At 40.9% G+C, this 22,072-nt stretch overlaps 1 protein-coding gene across 2 annotated transcripts in view; it reads right to left on the bottom strand.

Annotated features, from left to right (window-relative positions):
• arvcfb (ARVCF delta catenin family member b) overlaps window positions 1-21,578 on the bottom strand; it is a 264,389-nt gene extending 242,811 nt beyond the window's left edge. For both annotated transcript variants that reach the window (XM_050050471.1, XM_050050470.1), the window contains exon 1: window positions 21,229-21,578. The gene's annotated coding sequence lies outside the window, so the exon portion shown is untranslated. The remainder of the gene's footprint in view (window positions 1-21,228) is intronic.
• Between the last annotated feature and the right edge of the window lie 494 nt (window positions 21,579-22,072).

Here is a 22,072-nt window from a genome sequence, read left to right as displayed (position 1 = left end):
TCTATACCTCCCTGTCCTCAGCAGCTGTTGGAGACGGAGGGGTTTAAGACGCCACGGGCTGAGACCCATAAGAGCAGATTAGGATGGAACAAGAAGGAGGAGGAGGACAACAGGGGCGATTTTTCATCACAAATATGGAACATGGTAAAGGCCTTGCTGTTACAGTGCTGAAGGCCTGTCAATCACTCATGCAGAGACGCGGGTCCCTGGGCGGAGGCACGACATGGGTGTGCAATGTGGGCCATCTCCTTGCGCAGCAAGCTCTCTGACAACTGGTTGCCTCTCGGCATCTTTGAGCAAATGCCACGGTTAACAAGAATCTTTTTGGAGGGGTTTGCCTTGCTTTGCTTTGCTGCGTATGCAAAAGAACTGCTCAGAATATTCATATCCTGTCCCGAACAGCTGAATGCAGATTGCAGACCCAGCGGGAGCAGTTACAAAAGGAGAGAGACATGCAAGAAGATGGCATGGCATTTGGAATTGGTGTCAAACTGCTTTTAAATATCTGTGTTGCCTGCGGTCAACCAATTGATTTGCTGTAATATACATTCTAAATCCCCCTGGTGCAACCAGCGTTGCTTATTTGTGGGCAGTGTAGTATAGAAAGAGAGCAACAGATTAACATACGCCATTATATTGAGACAGGAGATTATTTGAGGCCATTTCAAGCTGTGACCATTCTTGCCTGAAACATTTTACACAGACACAGTCTAAAGGATTACTCTGTATTTACAAACTTGTTTAAACAGTTGACTGCAATTTTATTTCAGAGAATTAACTTAATCTACACCATCTTGTACTCCAGCTATAATCTCTGCGGGTTAATAAAAGACGGAGAAACATAGCAGTGCATTTGAAAAGCAAATTTATTCCCTTCATTCTGATGAGCTATTTACACCTTGTGTGTCCGCGTACATAATCCTTGTTAGGGAAAACGTGCTGTGATTCTGCAAAGATCTTGACATTTGCAGCGCCTAAATGCAGTGCAGCACTCTTGTCCACGCTGCTAACACAGCTAGAATGAGGTAATTGGGGTCATATCACTTGTCGTAGAGTTTAATTATTTTTGGATACTTTTTGCATATTAAACAGCACTGGCATAGGAACATCTGGGGGTGTAATAGTGATGGGGTGAAGTGTTTATTTGTGATAGAAGTGCGTAGGATTCCAGCATATGGGGTAGGATTATTACATTGGGGCTGTGGAGCTTAAATTAATGCATCCCCCAAGGTCAAACAGGGCCGCATTCGCATGGAAATCACGATTTTTGCTCTTTATTTTAATCTCTGCACTTGGCAAAGTTTTAAAAAGGTCAAGAATGAAGATTACAGTTAAGATTACTCTCCATTAAGGAGAAAAATTGAAGAGCAGAGTTAGAAAGAGTCTAATTCATCCTTTTGTCATATTTTTTTAATTATTTAGTTAAAAAGAGCTTGACTTGAAAGTGTCATGCAAATCTAAAACATACTGAAAATAATGGATTACACGTCCAAAAAGAAAACTGTGAGACATCTGAGAATATTCGAAAGCACACATTAGTTTGATGGATAGACTGCAAGGAGTTTTCACTCACTCCAAAGAAATATCACTAGCTTTCACTTCCTTTGATATCCATCATCAACTCTTTCTGGAGAACTTTGCAAGTCCCAAAGAGTGGTAATTAATTTTGTGACAGCTTATTTAAAAAGTAAATCTCGTCTCATTCATGAAGGAAAATGCTTCTTATAAAGGCCAAAAAGACTTTTAAATCCTATTAGTGGAAAATAAGGCAGCTTTCACAATTTATGAAAAGGTTGTTTGATTTTTTTTCCAGATGTGTTATTGAAAAGGCTGAAAAAAGTGGGCAAAGTAGCCTCAAATCAATTCAGCTTGTCTGATTAAATCACCTTTCCTGTCAGACAGAGTTATGTGTCTGTAGATGTGATTCATATCTGTCTGTATGTGAATAGTGTCAGTGTTTTTTTTTACTTCTTGGGGGCAGCAAAACAAGCTGTAAACACAATATTGGTCCATTATTAATACAAAAACACTGATTAGTGCAGCTTTGATAGAACTGAAGGTGACCAACATGCCTCTCACCCCACATTATTTAGACTAATCTGAGGTAAGATGAAAGCAACTCTGTAAGGCTAACTTTACCACAGGTCATGAGTTACTGAGGTATAATTCTGATTGTGTGTCTGCTTGCTTGAGTTTCACATGCCTCCCATCACACAAATTTTGTGGGTCCTTAACACCACAGATCGGTCTTACTTTCGTCAATCTCAACACACACAAACACAGAGTGAGAGAGATCTCATTTAAGCCACTGACTATGACAAAGGGGATTTTTCATGTGTGGTGTAATCTTAACAGGTTGTAAAGGCTAAGGTTACACACTGCTCTTTTCATCCAGCCCATGATGGTTTGCATTAACAGACAAGGCTGAACAGATTTAGCTTTCATCTTATAGATATGAGGATACAATATCTGCCTCATAGTATGATAAGAGCATTGAGAGATAAAGCGAAAGAGTAGAAATGCTGATACTAATTTAAATTAATTCAGCAACAGCCAGCACATAACAGCATCGTGGACAGGCAGTGATGTAATCTCATATCCTGAGAAGGGGAGCTTGGGCATATGTCCTACAGTATGTCGCTCACAAATAAATCAACACACACAATCCTTCAACAAAGCCCATTACATCATTCACCATGACAAATGCTTTGGGCTAACTGGGTCCCTGTGAGACATGGCTTCGTCCTCTGCCATGCTATGCCTGCAACACCAAGGGATCAGTTACCATTCAATCCCATCAGCCCCTGCATCAATCCCCCCCTTCCCTCCCTCTCATTCCCGCAGAGCCGGCCCCCACTCCTTCCTTTACTCACTGTCATTCATACTGGCAGCATCTGTTTGAAGTGATTCAGTGATGAAAAGGGGGATGGGGTGGTGAGGGTGTTTGTTACAGAGTGACATACTGTATTGATATCGGCGTATAGAGGATGAGTAAGTCCGTGCTGTGGAATCAATCTTATTATTAAGCTTGGATTTTTTTTTTCCATGCAGCCTTGACAAAATTGAGCACAGTGTATTTGAAATACAACACCATTTACTGAAATGTTTGCTTTAGTTGGACATTTTAATCTCTTTGAGGGGTAACTTTTATCCATAATACCTCACACTTCACAGCAAAGATGTGGCAGCAGGTTAACCCACCCAAAATACATATTTTAAAGCTCCACTAGTGTTGTCAGAAATGCCAGTTTATCAATACATATCGATCTTGAGTATTTTAAATGGTTTCAACACTCGTTTTTTGCCGCATTGATACACCAGTACCAACTGCTAACTCTTACTGTTAATTGTTCTCTGATACAAACCAAGAAAAGGGAAATCATCATCGTCATGTTATGGCCCTGTTGTATTGAGCCAATCTTTTAAAAGATTTTAACTTGTATGCCCTCAATGTAAATTTTTCTGTAGTAATGAAAATGGTATTGAAAATCACCATTTTTCAAGGTAGTGTATCAGTCTTAGAAATTCCGGTATTGTGACAACACTAAGCTGCATTAATCAATATTTTTGTAATGAAGCTCAGCGTAAGTTCGATCAGGAAGACTTTCTTTATACTATATCCATTCACAATTCTCTCTCTATCCCACTCCCACCACTTCCACCAATCAGCTGACTATGGGTGTGCTCTCTCCCGGTTAGCCAATCAAACTTTGCCATGATCTCCTTCAGCCTTTCATGTCGCTGCTGGCAAACTTTAAAATCTGTTCTCCTCTCTGCTCCTGTCAGCTGTCATTTTAGGCTGAATTGCCTCATCCTCCTCCATCCAATTCACCTCCAGTCACCTTATCCAGAGCCCAGGTCTAGCTCATCAAAAGCCCAATTCCTCTTTACGTCCAGATCCTCAGCTCCCTCCATCTCATCTAATCACCACCATTACCATCACCAGTGTCTAGACTCCATAGGGGAGCTCCCGAATCTACTATGTCTTTATTACCCTCCTGATATAGATGACATCACGATGGGGTCTGATCGCCAAAGACTTCACATTTCTCATACTTATGTGCACATGTAAATAAATATTCTTTTCTCTCAAAACCAGTCTCTCCTGATTGAATTGACAATAGCTCAAATGACTATATGTAATGGATGCTTGTAAAGACAACTGCCAGTCACCTAACTCTGCAGCCCCCATTAACTCTTCAAGTGTTTTACAGTCTTTCAGCTAAATGTTCTGGTTTTACAGCTGGCAACTTACTGTGTTGGTCTGTTTCCATTCATCGCTTTACCACAAACGCGACTCCAAATTACTGCTAATGTATAAGTTAAAGGTAGGGTCTGGAGGATTTTCCAGTTGCTGTTTGTAAACACACATTCAAATTTGGCCCCTCCTATCAGGCTCAACTCTCCCGGGTGTACGGAGCCCGGAGGTACGGAAGAAGGCTTCACAGAAGAGGTTCAGGCAAGGCTCGCGCTGGTGCACGCTCGGACACGCTCGGGCACGGCACCTGCGCTATCTCATTGGCTGGGGAAATCTACGCCCAGAAGCGGTCCGAGCTCATAAAAACATCAAAATACAGTTAAAGGGCAGGAGCTCTGCAAACAGAGTCACCACCACACGAGTAGAAGCCCATAGGTGATGATTAAGCAGGATTTCATTTGTATATGTCTATATTTTGTTTTGTTTGAAAATCCTCCAGATCCTACCTTTAAAGGACCTGTAAGCAACCTTCAGAACATTTATATAGCAGCAAACTGTTATTTACTGTGCCAAGATATCGTGGACTAATGGTGTCCTGAGCAAAAATGAAGTCACGCTGCCTTCATGTGTGTTGTATCCCAGTGGCTAGGTAATCACCGCCACTCTGCGCTGATAACGCTGACCCTCAGTGGTGGGGCTTAGTCGTCCACCCCCACGTTAGCATTGTTGCCGTCGTTAGCACTGTTTGCAGTTTTAGCACCGTTAGCTTCTAGCTGGCTAAGCCACCCCCATGTTGAGGGCCAAGTGCAGGCAATCCTGGCTCAGACTCTGAATCATGGATATTCTCTGAATATTGCAGTGTCACGGTGTATTTCAACACTAGTCTCATTTTTGTAGTTTTGAACATCAGTTATGGTGAAATAATCACTACAGTAATTGCTGAGATCCGGGAACACGGCGTCATTGCCACAGCGAAATCCAACAAAGTAAGAATCACGAGCAGTCAAACGATCAAACAGGTTGTAAACAAGCTGTCAAACTGGTACATTAAGGTAACATTAGAACGTAAAGGTAGAAATAAATGCTTTTCTGAAAATATTCTTGAATATGGTTTTTATGATGATCACTGAGTGGAAGTCATATTTATGACACTGCCAGCTATGACTGTGTATTTATTTTAAGCACCTAAATGGGAACTGGATCATAAACTATTGCTTCTCCACACTAGACTAATAATTTATGACAGGTAAGACTAGTAAAAGGGATGTTATTGCTCAGATCTCACAAAAAAGAGGTGCTACTTATAAAGATATCACACCAATGTACACTCGAGTTCATTTATAGTTAAAGCTTACAGCCACTGCATCACATTAAAGCAGAGAGAGATCACAGCACTAACTCTGCCAAGGTTAGCAGTTCGATTACCATGGACGCTGAGAGTGCTGACTGCCTCCCTCATCCTTATTAGTGAACCTTTTTTTCCCAGAGCCAGCTCTCCCACCTCTTCATCCCTCCAACACACACTACACAACCCAAAACGAATGCTCTGAATGATTAAATCAATCTGAGCTCAAGTAATGCTAAGTGTTCTCTCTCTATTCTCTGCTACTCCTGCTTCCTCCCTCTTCCCCTCTCTCCTCCTTCCCTGTGGAGCTCCAGTAGCTGAGGCCTCCTGCCCGATCTGTGCGGCTGCTTGGCTTGGAGCTGCACAGTGAACACCCATCACCCATCCAACAGCACTCACCCGCGGGCCTGCAGTACTATCAAAGAGCTCGGCTGAAATGGAAGAAGAGGCTGACTGCGGGAACGGCTCATTCACTGGGGCTCTGATTTCCACACAGGCACGGAGGAGATGCACATTTGGCTTGTGCAGATCGATCCACATCATTTCATGCCATGGTGGTGCCTGCAGGCTCCCGTGATGCTCTGTGGTAGTTCTGCCGCAGGATGGCTGCTGAAAAGCAGGAGTAATGCAAGCCTAACACCTCGACACAAATAGAGGGTCACACAGCAGCAGCTCGGCCAGGCCCTGACTGAATTCTAGTTTACAGTGGGGATACTAGCAGAATAAGAGGATTACAGTGTTTCCTGCAGATATGATGATGACATGTTAGTGCAGACAGCATGGCAACAACAGAGGCCATGAGAAGTGGGTACATACTTTTCAAAGTAGGGCATAAAAAAGCTTAGCTGAGAATTATCAGCCAATGAATTCAGGCTAATTACTGGATTCTATTGCTGAGTAGGCTTCATTTGTCCTATAGTCTCATATCACGTGTCTGCTTGGCAAATTCTTATTACGTTGTGAGTCTGTTGCATATACATTAATGCAATACATCTGGTTTGTTGGATGAAGGAGCCTCATACACACTGCAGCACTGCCCTCTATGCTGCAAAGCTCCGCAGCAGCCAGAATTCATTTCATCACAGCCACAGCATTGGGTGGCACGGAGACCCTCATTTGCAGTGCTCCTCCATGATACACAGATCTCTGCATCTGAGAAATCTACACTTCAAATAGAGGGAGAGATAGGAAGAGGGAAAACATGCTTTATTAATGAGCCAGCGCCCAAAAAAAGCACTTAAGAGAGGTTCGCAATTAAGCTGTCATAAACTCAAAATGAGTCACTTCCAATCACCCAAATCCCTTGTAATAGGATGGTATACTGCTCCTTTCCACGCTCTAGTCATTTCTCTTCTGGTCTGAGATGAATTTTCTGCTGGAGGAGGCAGGAAAGATAGCTTGCATCTACCATCGCTTAGTCCCAGCTGGGCAAAGCTCCTGGCTTTCACCCTCCACAGAAGACCGCTGCAGCGCGAGCCCTGCACATCAAAAACTCTCCCACACATAAAGCCAGGCATTGATGAATACGCTGGCATCTCCTCCGCCACATTCATGTTCTGACAGTGTCCCTTTATATTTGCTGCCAGCTCTTAAGTAGGGGAGAAAAACATTTTCCTGTCTTTATTTGACAGCCTCTTCATGAGGCCATCTCGCATGACCTCCGCATAAATTAGCTGTCACGTCGCCGCATGGCCAGAGCGACAAACATGTAAATGGACGCACAGAATGCACACTCTTGTTATGCTTACTGTATTTGCAAGAATTACAAAACAACTCATCACTGATTTCTTAATTAATGTAAAGAAGGGATGACTTTTTCTAAGTTGTCATTTGCAATTGTATCAAAGTAAAAGAGAAAAGCCACATTCAGGTACTCGTAATTCACTTTTTTGTTCTGTTCTGGTTATTTCCCTCAGTCCTCCTCCTTTATATCAACCTTGAGAAATAGTTTGGCATTTTGGGAAAAACACTGTTTTCCTGCAGAGCTTTAAAAGAAAAGATTGATACCGCTCTCATTTTTGTCCGTTAAATAGTTGCAGCAAAGAGATGCTTAGCTTAGCTTAGCATAAAGCCTGGATGCAGGGGCAAAAAGCTAGCCTGGCTATGTCCAAAGGTAAATAAAAACAGGTGCAAACAAGACATAACATGTTTTTAGTGAGCTCTAACAGACAGATATGAGGGTATGTCATAAACAGGGTATTTGCAGTAAACATTAAGTTACAGCCAGCCAGGGAACAGTTAACTTAGCATAAAGACCGCTGCTTCCACATAACTGGGCCCATAGAGCAGGCGCACTAGAGACTTCCACCAGCCGAGCCGGCTACTTCAGGTTTAGTGCTTTGAAATGCTTTACTCTTGTGGTTCTTCTAGACTTCCCAAATGTTATTGGACTGAAGGGATTAAATCTTGTTAGCGGGTATTGTGACGCACAAAATAAATAAATAATTCCACTGAATGATGGATGAACAGATGTCTCTTTAACAATGTAAGTCTATGGGAGAAAGTCTTTTTGGGCCCAATGGCTTCACGAGACAGACTTAGATATTGTAATTCCACTGTTTGGCCACTGTGAAAATTGGCTTCCAAGCCTGGTGCTTCCTGGGGCCTTGGTATCCAGGAAATGTTGGGGTTTTATTTTTGTACAGTGGAAGGAAGTGGAGACACATTGACATACAGTCATTGCTCCCAGCCAAGACAGAGTCCAACATATAACCCTTGGCAGAATAATAAGTTGTAGTTTTTACACTTTGTTTCTCCTTTATGCATCAAACAAACAAGCTATAACATGTGCAGACAGATATGAGAGTAGTATGAGAGAGGGATTCCTGAAACTGGACTTGAAAGGACACAGAGAGGCAGCCAGCAGCAGTTTTGGTCTATAGAGAGAGAGAAAAAATCTTTACGGGTGTAAATGTATGCACCTCATTAGAGATTTAGATACTGAAGTTCTTTCCTCTGCCTGCATTGATGTTTGCTCTCCTGCTGCGCTACCGCTGAGCTAAACTATTTAGTTTTCCTGAGCATTCACAGGAGGTTTAATTGAGGTTTGGAAGGTACGAGAGAATGCGTTAATCAATTTGGGGTATATTACTGAAAAATCATAGTGCAATTACGGCTTTAAGGGAATAATGAGTAGTGAGTAATGCCTTACTTTTAATGAGCTACAAAGACAGCAATTAAATTAAGACCCTTGTTGTCTCTGTAATAACCTAAATGTTCATCACTCCCTGACATAGAGATTGTTTTGAATTCAAGTCTTGTTGATGATAGTCATTTTTCTACTTATACATTGTGAAAGTCATGATATTACACTCCTTTTCTGACAGTTGTTGCATCGTGCGAAATCCAAAAGCACATAATTTACAGGAATGGTTTGACATTTAGGAAATAAATTTATTTACTCTCTAGCTGAGAGTAAGATGAGAAGATTGATACCACTCTGAGTGAGAGTGGTATCAATCTTCTCATCTTACTCTGGGCAAGAAAGCGAATAAGTGTAGCAAAAAGTTGGATTCATAATGGTTATATAGAGGTGGTGATTTACCATATAACAAAAACCCAATTTATATATATCATATCATAACTAAACTAGTCATCGCAACCACCTCCTAGAGTTAAAATATAAACACTGTGGAGGAAAAATGGGACAAAATGCATTCAAGGGGGGATGGGGATGGATGGTTTAAGAGGGAGGTAATTGGCTCTGATAGCATAGTGCACCAAGGACAGGTCGACTGAGATTTGACCTCGGCTTTGACACGACTAAAATGCCAGATGGCCAACCTGTTCTGCTAGACTGCCTTTAACATGAGAGTTTTCTCAATTTATTTGTTCCTCTAAAAATCTTCATTGGAGGGGTTTTTGGCATAAAGTTGTCCTTTTCAGTGAAACAGACATCAAGCTGTTCTCTCCAGAGGCCTGGGCCTGTACTCAGTAGAAAGTTCAAGGGGACAGGGTTTTCCCACACTGCATCCCACTACAGACCATCCACCCATAATTCACATTTTGCTCCTTTTCTGAGTCCAGTGAAGCCAGCAGCAAAAAAGAAGAGGTCTCCACTATACAGCTGAGTGTAGGGATTCTGTCCATGAAAATCCCAGAATGCAGCTTTGGCAAAGTCCAATACCCATCAACAGTGATTCAAAAACCTTTATGAAGTAGCCATAAATTGAAACGGGAACCAGTGAAAAACCATGTTAGATCCTCGCCATGGGGACTCAGCACCCTAAGGATAGGCATAAGACTTCAGTGCACGGTTTGCCAGATGGGGGAAGGCAAAGACCTTGGCATGCTGACCCTAGTTTACAGAAACTCTCACTACAGACGCTGCAGAGCAATAGTTAAGTGTTGTACCATCTCATCAAGTTCCCCTAACCTTTCTTTGTGAAGCAATTACCTTCTTAAGCAAACAAATTACAGCTACTGTTCAGGTGCCTTAACCCCCCTTGAACCATCTAATGATGTGCCAACTTCATTTCACACTTTCAAGCTTCAGTGCAAACGTCACATAGGAACAAAGGCACAAATAATCATTGAGAAAGGCTGCAGGCAAATCAGTATGCAACTATAAAATATGTCAATCAATTCAAAACAGTTTAAATTATTTTCTGTCATTGAGATATCATCGACCAACGTTTGGCACCAGTGCAGCAGACGCCACAATGGGGCATCAGAACAGCAGATTCCAATGAATCTACTTGAGCTTGTTAGAGCCTTAACAAGGTTGAAATCCAGTAACATATTACACAATAATACATTTTACAAAATTTCAAGTGAGTCCTACTAATCACCAATGACTTAATGTTGATTCAATTTATCAAGTTACTGCCACATCACTTTTGCAAAATGCAATCGTAATTTGCACCAAAAGTCATATATTAAAAAAATTCAGCTGCAGTGATTTGGGGCTTGCCATTTTGAGAGGGAAGATGATAAGGACGAAGTTGAAAAAAAGAAGAATAGGAAGAGACTGAGACTGAGACTTCTTGCACTAGACAACACAGAAATGTCTGTTATTTATTTTTTACAAAGACTGATTGCTTCATATGTGAAAAACTGATATCTAAAGATGCTCTTATTTCCATTGACTGCAAGGATAAAATCTAAAATACTGTCAGAAATTCAGTTTTTGAAATACAATTCTGAAATTTACTAAACTACACCTATCACTGGCATTAAAACATTGTCATATTTTTAATGAACATTGCATATTTGTTTAGCAACAATCTGCAGTAGCTTAATGTTACTCTAAAACATTTTGATGCACTGTGGGCTCAATTTATAGTTAAAAAAAAGTCTTGCTGGATCATTTGTGGAGGACATTCTAAAAATGCAGTGTAGCAAGTTCAGTGTCAATTGAGCAAAACATGTGGGAGGAGACAGCTTTAATTAGTCTTACAGTTTTGAGAGGGACAGAGTGACAGACTTCATAATTCTTGCAACTTGTAGCATCTTAACGTTTCTGCTCGCTTGGGCTACATTTTGGTGAAATTTGCAAAGTCATAGCATGCACCTGGTTTGTTATGTACTTTCAAAGATTTAAACATTAGACGGATGCGGATACCACGATCAAGACTATTAGCCCACAAAGCAAGTTGAGAAAGTCTGGCACAGGACTGGACCAATGTGCAAAGTTTTGTTTATTTCGATGCTTGGAAACGCTGACTTCCTTGTATGAAAAAGTCGAAGAAGAAAAAGCAGAACATTGGCAAAACCTAGAGGGACCGGAAGCTAATTGTGCATCTTCATATTACAAAGGCCATGTCATGGGGATAGATACATGCTGTGTTACAGTTGTTCTTTTAGATCTCACAGCTCAGCAACTATAATTAAAAGTGTGAAGAGCTCGATAAATAGTTTCCTGGTAACCGACAACAAAACATAACAAAGCCTCTTTGCAGAGATGGTCAATCATCACTCATTGAGAAAATGTTAGCATCTTGGAGTTTTTCAGCAGGTAGGGAAATGTTGTAGTGTATATTCATCTTCAGTGTGTGACCTGGGCTGATCTGTGCTCCTGTGTGTATGCTGCACAGGACAGCTCCAGTGATTACAATTAAGCAGCTCTTATCCCTGGACATAATCAAGGCAGGCCAGAATGTAGAGGGCGGGGTTAATCCTCAAGACCCAAGTCTGGGAGTGGAGGAGGAGGGGACATGGTGGTGGGGGGTGCAGAGTATGATCAGACAGACAGATGAGCAGAATACAGGGTTCTGTTTGGTCACTCTCTCAAGTGGAAGCCATCAGATAAAGACCATATTACCATAGACTCAGTGAGAACAGACAACACAGGTCCGTGCTTTACAGAGAGACAATACAGGTGTATAGTTATATCAATCAACTGAGGGAGGGAGAGAGGGGGGAGGAATACTCAGGAATACTCAGGGAAGGAATTCAATCAGCGCTCTATGTTAATGCAAAGCCTATGACACAGAGAGGGCGCAAGAAAGGGGAGTGGATTATCAGCGAGTCAGCATGTTACAAAGCTCAGGCCAGCTGATATTCTTATAACAAGGCAGCCCGAGAACCCAACAATTGGGTAGGGAGATGATGCCACAAAAATCAGATTTAAAACCAATCTTGACACATGCGTCATCGTGTGTCTGTCAGCAGAGAGCTGTCTGCACTGACCCCAGCATTTAAGGACACAGAACAGCATCAGACAAAGGAAAAATTAAACCCACTGAGAATATGACTCATAGTGACAGCAAACAACTCTCGACTGAAAATATCTCCTCCGCTGCTACAAACAAAGTTGCAATGGGAGTAATGACGAATTTTTATTAATGAAGGACTAACCTTGATAAAGATGCATTCTGAATTATAAATTGGTGTTTTGCATTGACCAAGTTAAGCTAACAATGATACTGTAGTGCACATTGGTAATGGTGATACAGGCCAAGCAGAAAGAGGCATTCACTCTTCATTACACTCAGCTGCGACTGAAATATATGTAGGCAATATCACATAGCATTGCACATTATGAATCAAATCGTGGAGTCACACTTTCATATAAGTATTACAACGATGAATCTTTTGGCTTCGGCTCTTTTACCCAAACCCAAAGTTTTCCGTTCTAATAAAACAGTGCACTTATGCAAATAGCAGACAGAACAAAAAGATCCGAGCGCTACATTATAGGCTGGGGCTGAGAAGCACAGGGCTTTATTTACTGCTAAGTAAGACAGTGTGGCCAAAACTGCGTACCTACTTCAGTCATGACTTGGCTTTTATTGTGTTCCTGTTACAGTGAAAAGAAAACTTGAAAAAGCTCAATGAAAAGAAAACAAGACATCATCCTTATTATACGGCAGCATGAAACAGCCTCACCTGAACCATAAAGCCATTGGAGATGGTCCAGCTGCTGACCTTGTGTGTGGGGTTACACTTTCATTAGTGTTAGACAGATTTCCTGTCACATGACTCTAAGTAGCATTAACATAATGTTGTTTGTTAGCTACAAAACAGCACAATATTCTTTATTCTAGTGTGTTGGATGTTAAAGAAATACTATTAGGGTTGTGCCAGTATAATTTTTAATGTGATATGAAAAATTCATATCATGATACTCGCAATATTTCGATTTGTTGACATATTGATGTCATACTCTTACACACGGCAACTACAAGCATGTCTGAAAGTAAAATTATTACCAACTCCACGGTGGTTCCGAAAAGAGCAGCAGCTTCAGTAGTGGTGAATAAACTGTGGTGTCGTTAGGCCTGGGCGTCCTGAATGTTTCATGAACAGCCCCAGACTTCTCAGACTCTTTTAGCGACTTACTGCTCAGAGGGAACTCATTCAGCGGCTCCTCTGGCAGCAGCACAGCGTCTCTCCTTCTCCTCTCTCACCATGCGCACATGAGAGTCGGTGTTGTCAATTGATTTTGTCATAAACCTTTGCTAATGTAAACCTATGTAAAAAAAAAACTACATATATGTGATAGTTATGGTAGCATAATAGCCTGTCACAGGTTACAGCGTGATGATTAGAGGAGAAATGGCAGAGCATAAAGGTCCAGGTGGAAAAAAACCAACCATCTCAATCATTTAAGATTTTACTAAAAGACAAGGAAATCACCTGTTGATTTATATATATAGATCCCAGGTTACCTTTTTTGTATTTGGGAGCTGTTTAAATCTGTATTTGTGGTAGATTCTATTTTGCTGTACTATTGATATTGTATACAGAGTCTGAATCTCACTCTGTTACTGTTGTTGTTTACAAACTAAAGAAATGAGAGATCATTTTGTTTAGTTTTTACTGTAAAATTATATCACGTATTTTGTTGCAATTCTATTGTCTTAAATTAACAATAAAATACAGTTGAAATTGAAATTGAAATACATATGGGTATTTTGTACACATCATTGCAAAATCCCCCACTAAAGCAAAGCCACACTGTCTCCCTTTTACAAAACTTCTAAATTTAACCCCTTGACAGTGGCAATCGATACAATCGATACAATTCTAACGCAGTTCTGTAGTCACGCTGTGTTGGCCCAGCCCAGACAAAGACATGAGTTATAGCCTTTGCAGGATGGGCGATGTAGAACAGGTGCCAAGACAACGCAGCAGTGCCAGGATGGGTGTCCGAGGGAATGGGGAGTGGGAAGGCCAGGGAGGTTGGAGGTGCATGTTAATCACTTCAGGAGCAGGAGGCAGAGCTCTGCAGGTGTCTGTGCCACAAAGGGCCATTCACTCTGGGTCAGGGACTCGCTCTCCCCTGACCACTGGCTTTCACAGACCGCTTCAGTCAGCCCACAAAAGCCACAAAACACAGCTCATGCATGATATAACACAGCAGAAGAGCTCTGAATCACAATCATTCCAGTCCTCACATGCAGTAAATACACAGGTAAAAAGACTGTGAGTGTCATTTGAAATAATTCATGTGCACTATGATAATTTTCTTGATAATTACCACCCTGTGTGACTCAGTCAAGAAATGCTGCATACATTTTGAACATGACTTCCACTTTATGCATTAGGCATATCACTTCATCAATACCATTTCTAACACCACTGCTGCTCTGTGACTCCCATGCACACTCAGTAATGAAATGCTACAGTGACCATGAAACTATAACGGGGTAGGTATAAGGCTAATATGATTAAAACAACACTGGCTCTAAATGTGGAGTAACTGGTTATGCTCATATGCAAAGGGTAATTTTAATAGGTCATTTATTTTCTATTGTAAGAACTGAAAGGCACACAGCCAAAACCTGTAGCTAACACTGTGTAGCGGGCAAGTGCAGAGAGTGTGCTTGATTGACATCTCCCTGGCAGTTTTTTTACACTTGTCAGGGTGGGTGGGTGTATTAGCAGGGTCTTTTACTGAAATGGGAAAGTAGATTTTCAGGATCAGGCACACATTAAATGTCATAGCACAGCTGTAATCAATAACAGCAACAAGGGCTGCACTCAGTTTAACTTAACCTGTCCATGGTCAGACTATTATGCATGTTGGCTCACTGACCTGCACAATACTGCTGATACAGTTCTATGAGACGCAAATTTTCTTTTCCAAGGCATGACGTGCTAGTACTTGTTGCCTCTGTCTGTTGGGTCAATTAAGTTTAGGCAGGAGGAGTGAGGGTACGGTCACAAATTAGCAACTGCAGACAACTGACCATCACCCTCTGAAGCAATGGAAAGTGTTCGCTAACTTGCCAGTTATTGGTACATTTACCATTTTCTTACATCCCATGTCTACCTTCCGGCACACTGCTAGCCAGGCAGCATCTCTCACATGGGGCAGTTTGTATTTTTCAGGGCTAATATCATACAATATCAGCTGGTTAAACCTGGCAACAATCAGCGTCTCTCCCACCCATACTCCTTTGCTACTGGTTGAAGTTGTGACTTTAAATTTCACCAAAGTTGAACCCCACACCATGTAAAGATTTGAACTGACTTTGCCACTGCAAGTTAATTTTTATTTGCCCCTCTGCTCACGCTGAATGGAAGTGGATGGGAGGTGAATATTCATCAGTATTCATTTCGCTTATGCATGACCGTGCCCTGGGAATGGTTACGGATAGGGTATGAATCTCAGGGTGAGCCAGTCAGAGGCAGAGTAAGGCAGAGTAGGGCTGGTCATGCCTTCACCATCCTAGAAAAAAATTAATTCGCCAATGGGACAATGGAGCCATTAATGGTAAATAAAAACTAAAAAAAAAAAAAAGCATTAATTTTGCCTTTTTAATTAATAGGAAAATATCGTAAAATATATTTGGAGTGATTTAGTTACATTAATATGTAAATGTGAGTCAAAACAAACTTTTTGCTGTTCGGTGTTTTTGCCATTTAAATTCCCTGTTCCTGCATACTGCATGGGGATAGGGCCATAAATTAAGATTTTAAAACCTTTAATTTATGTGAAAAGTGTTCCATCCAATAATAGAAAAAAAATTAAAAAGACAAAATACACAAGTGCAACTAATAGGGCCCCTGAAGGGAGAACATTCCCCTGTTGCTACTGCTGGTGAGCTTTGTGGTGCATTTAAAACAGCTGGCTGGGTCAAGCATTAAATACTTGGGTAAAGAAAATAAAACAGCCAAAGAAGCTGAAAGGATATTTTACTGTGTTTTATGTATTTACTTCCCTGCTATGACAAATTAGCACCTGGAGATGATACCTCTCACGTTGTCAGACAGCCTCGTTGTTCAGACAATATGAAAAAAAGATAATCTAATAAAAAAACATTCAGATGATTCTGAGAGGAAATGTTTTGTTCATTCAAACATTTTAGTGGATTCAGCTTTCATTAAAGGTCATAATAACTGCTTGAATTGGTGCTCAATGACACCCACTGCCTTGAAGGTCCAGGCTCAATAGACCAAGTATTTGTTAGGAATACTCATTGTCTGGTTGTACTCAATCCCTGGATGTTTCTTCCCTTAAAATACCCATGGTCTATTGCAATGCATTGCAACTGTTATTGCAGTGTGTTGCAAAACCAATTAATGCACAAAGACTTTTATTTCTACTGTTTACTACTCTCCTTTTTCAAGTGCCATGAGGACTACTGGAGTAAATAACAATAAATAAATAAATAAATAAATGGTTACTGGCTGTTTTGACAGAAATATTTTTATCAGCCTACAGAAACATGGGACTGTGAACAATCCAAGACCTTTATACCCCTCATCACATAAAACAACATTCTTGTTAACTTTTTTTTCTTGCAAACTTGGTGCATAATCATGCCCCACAGGCGTGAGAGCATAGGGCAGTCAGAAACCGCAGACCCTCACAGAGCTGATACTGCAGGTATTCATTATATTGCCCCTGTAAGACGAGGCCATTATACAGAACTAGAAACACCTGTGGCAGCAGACAACACCTCCATCTCTCCCACTAGCAGGATGATTCATTTTAAAGGAGAGCTGAGTAAAATATTAGACAAGCTCCTCATTATCTCACATTAGTTAATGTATGCAAATGTTGTGATGACTCCATAAAAGCACTTAACATAGATTTCTGACTGAAGGTGGTTTAGGAGCATGACTATTAATTTAGTTACTGCAGGAGCACTAAAATATGATAACTAATCTGCAATCCATTTGTGACACACCTGTCCAGTTGTTACCCCAGTATAGGTTCCAGCTTCCCACAGCCCTGAACACTATAGGCAAGAAAACGGATGGATTGATGGCATCAAATACTGTTTTTCTGACCAGGGAATAAAATTCAATAGTGCCATGGCAAGTCAGTCCCTGCAGACCTGAGACAAAGGCAGGATCTGACAGTAACTAGTTTCTACATTTATGTCCAAATAGTCAACATGCTGCAGGGCTGACAGGGCATCATACTTCCTAATAAATAAATGCGGCAGAGCATGAACTGCTCTTGAGATTAAAGCTGACCTGAGGTCTTGTCAAGTCCATTAGAAAAATCACATTTCAACCTTTAAGATCATCAAGTGGTAATACACGATATGCTGGGTACCAAAAAGCTATACTTTTTAGGTTCTCCACAGTAAAAAAAAACCCCATTTACAATAATAGCAACATTGCTTGCCACCATATACATCTATGTTTGGCTTGTTAACTAGTGATGATGGTAGTGAATTTTAACAACTTTGCTTTTTTTTGGCCTCGGGAAAAACAGAATATATAATAGAGAACAAGACAAAGTTGTTGTGTTTTGTCAGCATACAGGAAGGTGTGTGATAACTTTCCCAGGAAACAAATAAAATAGGATTTTTTACCATTAGCATTCACAGGAAGTCTTCTTGTTTTCCCCTGGTTACGGAGCATTTTTCGGTTTTCAGCACAGTCACAGGTGGTGTGGAAATTCTGGTCCTGTCCAGAGACTGCTCTGTGTTTGAGTTGCAAATATTTTGTGCTCCAAATGAGCTACTTCCTGATTACCAATGAGCCCAAAATGTATTCTGTGAGAATCAGGATGTGCTGACATAGAAGCATCTGAGGAGACCTTTGCAAATATGACTGATATGAACTCATTCACACCTAGGCCTAGCAAACGGCTGCAGGTAAGGATTCAATCTGTAATAACCCAGACTGAATTTGTAATGAACTGGTCTATGCTGACACTGTAGAGTACAACACTGCGCACTGAGTTCAGTAACATATACTGCATTGTAGCATGCATGATTGAACAACATCTAATCATTCTATAAGCTCCTGATGTAATTTGGCATTGGTTAAAAACCATCCAGGACAATTAAATAATTTAGAAAAAGGAAGGAATGTGACATTACTATTGCACTGTGATTCTCATTCTGTCTGACAACAGCCCAATTGCCAGAAGAAACTGTTGACACTATACATTTCTGCAAACCATGGATACAGTTACATTTGTATATACATATCATATTGACGTTTCTAAAGTGACGTAGCTCTGATTACATGTATATGAGCTGACTTTGTCATAAGGAGGTAGAGGGGATGGAGGATGGCGTGACATCTAGGTGAGACAGCTGCCTACTGTTACAGACCAACAAACAACAAAACTTGCGGCATTTCTAGCAGCAAATGTGCCAACAAGCAGCACTTCCAGCGGTGATTGTTGTCAACAAAAGCGAGTGTTTTTTGGCCAGACACAGATGGCATTTCCAGATGCAACTGTGCCACCAAAAGCAGCTGTTTTCAGCAAGAAATCTGCAGCATTTCAAGCAGTGATTTTGACATCAAAAGTGAGTTTTTACTGAGACACCGGCAGCACTTTCAGCAGTGCTTGTGCCACGTAAAGCTGGAAGACATTGGTGTGTCATTTCCAGTGGTGATTATGCCACCAAAAGAAGGTATTCTAAGCCAAACATGATCTTTTCCCAACCATAACCAAGTGTCTTTTTGTGCCTAAACATAACTGCATGTTAACCACAGTGTTGTTGAAACATAAAGAAATATAAAGTTTCAACATATCCACTAATAAGGTACAAAATTTACATACATTTACATCCGTGGTTTATAGAAATGTACAATGCCTACATTTATTGTGGTGATTGGGTTGCACACATTATCTGAAGAACCTAATTGCCCGAAAATCTCAGGTCCACATGCAATGAGTGCAAAACTCTGCCAGAAATGTTTAAATCTTTGAGAGAGAACTGATCAAAAATAGGTTTTGCAGCAATGACTTACCTTATATATGTGTGTGTATATATATATATATATATATATATATATATATATATATATATGTTGTGAATGTCATTGAGCAGGGGTGTTGTAGTGCTGTGGCAAAGTGGGACTGATTACAGAGGCCCGGATGGAAGGCGGGCCCTTGAAAAGCCTGGAATTAAAAGTTTGGTTTTGTTTGCAATTTTTTATTTCTAATCAGTGCCATCACTGACATTAGAATTGTCTGAATAAATCACTTAAAAGGCTTAACTTTGTATAAAAAAAATAGTGGAAGCTCTCTGAGTCCCCTCTCACTACATAAAGATTCAAAATGGTTTAGTCTGCTGCTGCACTAGGATTCATCTCTAAGCACAGTTAGAGTGACTGATTATGATGTTGGAGCACCAACCTACACTGTCATGTCTGTTCCTAAGAAAGGGAAATAAGGGTTTTTTAGGAAAGAAAGAAAGAAAGAAAGAAAGAAAGAAAGAAAGAAAGAAAGAAAGGAAATTTACTTGGATCAAAAGTGGAAGGACAGGAGACCCACAGATAGTGCTTATGCATAGGGCCCAAAATTTGCTGTTACGCCCCTGTCCCTGAGTGAGTTGGCCAGAGAAATCTGGAGCACCTGGCCTCAGTGCTCACAAGTGATCAGTGTGGATCTGTCTCTTTTCCTGCACCTGCAACCCTTTTTCTGGTTTTGCTTAGCTTGTTGTTCCACACTCCACAACACTGTCCGCAGACACAGACAGTTATGCTATACTAACAACTAACACACCTTATATTTAATTTCATGTAAAATATCATTCAAAGGTTGCCATTGTGTGTCCATGTCCCACATTGGCCCTACAGGCCAAAAGGGTTATCACAGTATGTGAATAAGAGAAGAGATGAAGTACCATTATAAAATTGTCATTAAAGTCCACCATCTTCACTACACAGTAGATTATGGCAACTGGGTGCAAACCTGCCATATTCACTAATACATGGACCAATGTGCTCATTAATAATCTGCAAACCATGCCAGGTCTCCTTTAAAAATGTATCTTGATATATTTAAATCAACATTACTCAAGTCACGATGTTGAGGCTGTATGCTATAGCTGGTCAATTACCCTGTATGTGCCATTCTTCAGTATATTTGCCACATCATCAAGCACTAAATTAAACCCAGCTGAGAGCTGAGAATCTTCCTACAGCAGGGTATGAGTGCAGTATTGCAAAAGTTTTGTATGGTGGACATAAAAACTCAAGAAAAAGTTAATGCAAATTAACTGCACATGTCCACAGTTAATTGCTGTAACTGCATCCAACCCCATCCTGAGGCCATTAGTGCTAGCTGGGTGTGAAAGAGCTGACCAGGCCCAATCAAAGTCTACTGAGAACTTCATTTGAGGCTTCTTAATGGCCTGAGCTCAGGTCGTTGTTTTGAAGCGTTCAGTCATTCTGGCGGTTATTCACATGGGACATGAACACAGCACCATTAACCCAACAACGCCATCAGTCCAGCCACTGACACCAGCAGCCGGCCCATCTCCAAATAAGGTAATTAGATGAGAAAACCCGGAAGACTCTCCATGGTAACTCACTCACAAACAGGAGGGGCGAAACAATGGACGAGTAAGGATGAGATGATTGACAGCTCGTTGCAGCTCGCGCTCGCTGCCTTTGACTGCATCCACTGGCGATAAGAGCTCACAACAACACACGTATACACAAAAAACATTCCGTTATATACACGTTAATGATACAATAAGCTATTCAGCTTCATCAAATATATTTCCCAACGCCGTATTTCATTAACACACCGACTATTTAACAAAAGCGTGATAAATCTTTTCCAACACACCGGGTACGTGTAACCTAATCAATATGTCTCATCATCGCACCTGCTCACTCACCCGAAAGGAAACCCACGGCTTATTTCCAGCTTTCCGAATGTCACTTTACATTGTTGTTTCATTATTGTTGTCATATTATTGTCACACCCTCCTCCTGAGTTGTTATGGCATGGCACAGGCTAAAACTTGGCGTTGCAAGATAATCACCACATGGATTTACGCGAGGCAGCAAGAAGCCGTAGTGATATTACCTCAGTTTCTCCTGTTCATCCTTGTTCCTGAACGCGAGGAGACTCTCCGGTGTGATGTGCAGTAGTCCGAGCCTCGGCTGTACCTAATCTGTATGCAACTTGGCTGCTGCAGGGACACACTACTGTTACAACCTTACAAATCTCTAATTGTAGCCTAGTTGTCAGGTTACTGCACGCGCGTCCTCTCAGTCACGCGCCTCATACAAATAAAAAAACGCAGCAGGCCTATCCTAACTGATGTAAAAGTTACTTCTTGTACTCAAAGCGACTATCGTTAATTATTACTAATTAGTGACTGCGACGTTGTGTTGTGTGAAAGGCAGGACAGCCTCTATCCTATCCCTCTCATCCACTACAGTGCGGGATGATGCTGTCGGTCACAGCAAGTGTCTCCGCCCCATCATCACTCACGCAGTATTGGAGGAAATTTGTGGTTGATTTTTTTTTTTTTAGGATTTATCAGCAGAATTATTGCGCAATTCACTCTTGTTATCACTTTAAATTGTTCTTATTTAATTTAAGTATTCAGTGCGACAGCTTGCTACAAAGATTATTCCGTTAACTCGCCCATTAAATGCCACAAAACACAGAATATCAGATAGTCACTCATATTAATCAGTTTTATTTCATTTCATCATATGTTAGCATCTGTTAGGTCTCCTATTTCTGTGGATTCGATACTCTATTGTTATATTTACTAGCACTGTGGCATTATCAAGTTCGCACAAATACAGAGAAAGCATCGAGTGAATATTTTTTCAAAGTAAAAGTTATCAAAGCCATCCAAACACCGGAGTAAAACACTACAATATAGTATAAGTATGTGCAGAAGAAACAGCAAATT

Source organism: Epinephelus moara, chromosome 8, assembly GCF_006386435.1.
Source record: "Epinephelus moara isolate mb chromosome 8, YSFRI_EMoa_1.0, whole genome shotgun sequence".
In the NCBI taxonomy this organism is placed as follows: Eukaryota; Metazoa; Chordata; class Actinopteri; order Perciformes; family Serranidae; genus Epinephelus; species Epinephelus moara.
Note: the sequence above shows the minus strand (reverse complement) of the source record. Positions and strands in the feature narration are given on the sequence as shown.